Here is a 4,432-nt window from a genome sequence, read left to right as displayed (position 1 = left end):
CAGAAGGAGTAAAGGTTCTGTAGGGACTTTATCTGTGGTGATTGTGCAAATTTTTCATGAGAAGATGAATAAACTAAGAACTTTACAAAAGAGAGAGAGAGCATGGCTGTGAGTGGGTGACAGATGTCACCGAAACCCTATGAGCTCTGGTTCTGCTCTGCAGGGGGACAGTGGGATTAGATATGACATCGGGCTAAGCACACTGGGCTAAGAATCCACATTCTAGTCCTGGATCTCTGGGAAAATGACCTCACCCAGATCTAAATCTCCCCATCTGTAAAGTGAGAAGTTAGAAAAAGGATCTTCTACTCTCTGCCTCTAATGTCTGTGACCCTTCAAAATCCTGTAGTGCCAATGAATTTGATGAGATTCCAGACACAGCAGACTGCAAGGAAGAATGTTCTTGAAGAAGAAGGAGGAGGAGGAGGAGGAGGGGAGAGAGAGGAGAGGAGAGGAAGAAAGAAGGAGAAGGAGAAGGAAAAGAAGAAAGAAAGAAAGAAAGAAAGAAAGAAAGAAAGAAAGAAAGAAAGAAAGAAAGAAAGAAAGAAAAAGAGAGAAAGAAAGAAAGAAAAAGAGAGAAAGAGAGAGAGAGAAAGAAAAAGAAAGAAAGAAAGAAAGAAAGAAAGAAAGAAAGAAAGAAAGAAAGAAAAAGAGAGAAAGAGAGAAAGAAAGAAAGAAAGAAAGAAGAAAGAAAGAAAGAAAGAAAGAAAGAAAGAAAGAAAGAAAGAAAGAAAGAAAGAAAGAAAAGAAAGAAAGTCCTGTAACCTCAGGAAGGGGCAGCAGTGGACAGCTGCACAATCTGCTCTAGGCCTAGATGTCTAAAAAAAACAGATTTTTTTTTGTTTTATCCAGAATCAAAAGGATGCTCATTTCCTCCACTACTCAAGAATTCTTGAAAAATTGAATGAATGAGGCCTCAAAGTCCTCCTCTCCCACCCAATTCGAGAATCCTCTTTTAACACTCCTGCAGGTGCTCCCTGCTGTTGCTTGGACAATTCCAATGATCAGAAAGCTCTACCCTGCAAAGTCCAGCAGAGATGCGCACAGGAAGTGGTAACAAGCTATAACTTGGGAGCCCTGGCACCTGTCCCTGACCCCAGATTTGCTGCTCATGCTAGAACCACAAGGTCTGAAATTCTACCATGAGTTGTTTATTTCTGTGGGTCCCTTAAAATTCAAACACTCTTGGTAATACTTGCTGTCCAACCGAAGTGTTCATGATTTAGAGAATCCCCTTCCGCTCTTGAGAGCAGAAGGTCAGGTGGGCACCCTGGGCAATTCTAAAAGAAGGGAGACACTGAGGCTGAGGGGTCCAATGCTGAGACAAACTCCAGATACTGGACAATTATTCTGCCAGGACAGGTAGGAATGCGTGATGATGGTGATGCTGATGCTGATGGTGATGATAGACATTAACATGGATGTGCTTAATATGCGCCAACCACTCTTCTTAAGGCTTCACATTCCAACTCATTGTGAAAACATTTCTACAAAGTAGGCAGTTTTTACAGCAAGTCTTTCGAAATAAAGACCTTGATTAAGCACCTTATCTGCTCTGAGAAATGACCCTCCGTCCAAAGATCCTAGCTCCTTTCTTTCGTCCCTCTTTCCTTCCTTCTAAAACAGGGAGAAGGGGTACAGCTTTGTAAGTTAATACTATAAATATATTTGTGTGTTGTCTGTGTCTGTGTGTGTGTTATCAGATGTGATTAATTAAACCCATTGTTCAGAGAGATTTTGGACCCTCTGAGGAGTAGCTATAAAAGGTATATGTGACGAGACTCCCATCTAGTGGTTAGAATCAATAATGAAGATTTGGGGAAAACCTAATGTTTGCATTAATAATTAACTGGATGTACAGAAACTAAGCCATCCTCACAATTAAGGTGGTCCCAGGCCCTGGAGACATCTCAACTTGGCCAGCTCTCCAAGACTGCCTGATAATTTGAGTTGAGAGACACTGGGCTGATGAAGACGAGACATCAAGGTGAGAAGAGAACAGTAGGAAGGAGAGAAGCACACATTATGATAAACAAGACAACCGCACAACACCTTCTCCAACCCTCCCCAGTGACTGGGTGCAAGAAACATAATAAACCCTCAGCTTCTTATGTATAATTTTGAAGAATTGCTGTCTCAGACTTTTATGGCATGATAGAGATTTCTAAGTTCTGAAATCGTTTTGAAAACGTTAAAAACGCTGCTCGGAAAGTTCGAAGAGGATTACTATCAAGTTGCAACAATGCCACCTGCTGGCCATAATGTGGTAAAGCAATTATGACCTTAACTGTTACTATCACAATGTCCATTGTTATTGGGTATAAGGTTCAGAATGCGCAAGTTACAGTAGTAATCACAGACGCACTGCGCATGGAATCTTGGGCAACCTTATATGTTGGGTGCCCAACACTGAACCCAATAACTTGGCAATTAAGTCACTGAAAATACAAACAGCAGGAACAAAAAGGCTTGTTTGCTTCTTGGTGTATTAAAATCTGGTCAGCAAGCAAGTCAGTGTCACCATCAAAGGAAAGTTTGCGTTAGTTCTGGTTCTCAGAGATAGAGATAACAGGTTTGGGAGCACATCCATTGAACCAGTGTCTGTAAGCACCAGAACGACCTGATGAAGGTGGAAAAGCATTCCAAGTAGCTAGCATTTTACAGAAGTTAGGAAAGTGAACTTAAAGTGGCCTCAAGAATATGAATTAGTGGTTTCCCAAATACTGGGTGAAGTTCCAAAGGTTCCAAAAGAGAGAACATTTAGAACTAAGAAATAATTAGATAAAAATACATAGGAATACTTGCGCACATACAGGTGGCAATCACAAACACTTGCATGTCCAAGGGAAAATAAGGTGAATGTCAGCAAAAAAATGATGTCAAAAGCCAAACATAATCTTCCTGGGATAGGTGCTCAGGGGTGTGACAGATAAAGACCAGGGAATTGTCTCTCTGTTATAGGCAATGCAGGGTTATGGCGATTACTCAATAGCCAAAATTACAGAAAACGAACACAAATTGTGGCAGAAAGAGTATTATTTTGTGTAGAAAGTAAGCACTCTGTTTGTATTTAAGTGCTAGAACAGGATTTTGAGAAAATCTGTTTATTCCCTTCTTTGGGATCTCTTAAGATAATTCCTAGAATCCCTTCCCACTCTGTAATGCCATGATTTCATCCTTGGTTCTAAGTAAACAAAGGAACATTAATTCAGTTCAGGACACTGTCACCAGAAAGTAATATATTTAATCGGTAGTTTATGAATGTGACCTTGGCTAAAAACAATGTCTCTGCTACTTACTAACCGAGCGACCCTAACCAAATTACCTTGCCTCTCTCAACCTATTTATCTGTAGGATGCCTTTTTCAGAGGTCTATCCTATTGATAGACTGAGATGTTTGTGAGCTGTTCAGCACAGTGCCTAGGCCCTAGCAAACACTTTCAAAAGATGGAAGCTTTCATTTACTGAGGAAGAAATGAAAATTAAATTAAAATGAGCCTTTAGAACAATGCTTGACCCAGAGTCAGCACTCAATGTTAATGAAAAGGTATGAATTGCAAATGAAATTTGAACGTAATACAATTTCATACAGGTGGTGTCATAGTTTCTTGGGAAAAATTTCATCACTAATTATGTGTCTTTGGGCAAGTCACTAAAACCTCTGCATTTCTGTTTCTTCTCTGCAAAATGGGAGTGCAAGTGGATTCGATGACCACTTACGTGTCTTCCAATCAGGTTCTGCAAGGAGGTTCTAGACAGTACCGGAGCTTAGTATACACAATAAATGGATAATATACACTCTGTAAAACTCCACTTGTGAACTAAGAAATAACCGGTGTTATTCGGTATATCTATTTGGTATATATTGGTATATAAATATACCAATAGTATAATTAAAAACTTAACATTCCCAATAGACTTACAATATAAAGTACCATAAACATAAAAGTCTTTTCATTATTTAAGAGCTGATTAAATAATGAATAATTGCTAGATACAGAATCAAGCACAAACATAGATATTCAAATTCCAATTTGCGTATAATTTCCTTTATATTCACACCAAGAAATTAGTTTAAGCCTCTCATTCTGTAAAAATCACATAGTGAGTTTAAATAATCCATATTCCAAATGTGAGGACTCCAAGCTAAAGCCACTTTACTGTAACTGAGGAGTCAGCAAACGATTCCTACAAAGGCCCAGACAATAGATATATTTTCGGCTCACTAGACCCTGGCCTTATATTACAAGAACAGCCCACGTATAAATGAATGGCTGTGACTGCATTCCAATAAATCAGTAATTGTAGACACTGAAATTTGAATTTCATACTGTTTTTAAGCGTCATGAATTATTTTTCATTTTTTTCAACCATCTAAAAAACATTAACACCATTCTTAGTTTGTAGGCTATACAAAAAAGGGGAGTATAGG

Source organism: Ailuropoda melanoleuca, chromosome 8, assembly GCF_002007445.2.
Source record: "Ailuropoda melanoleuca isolate Jingjing chromosome 8, ASM200744v2, whole genome shotgun sequence".
NCBI lineage: Eukaryota > Metazoa > Chordata > Mammalia > Carnivora > Ursidae > Ailuropoda > Ailuropoda melanoleuca.
Note: the sequence above shows the minus strand (reverse complement) of the source record.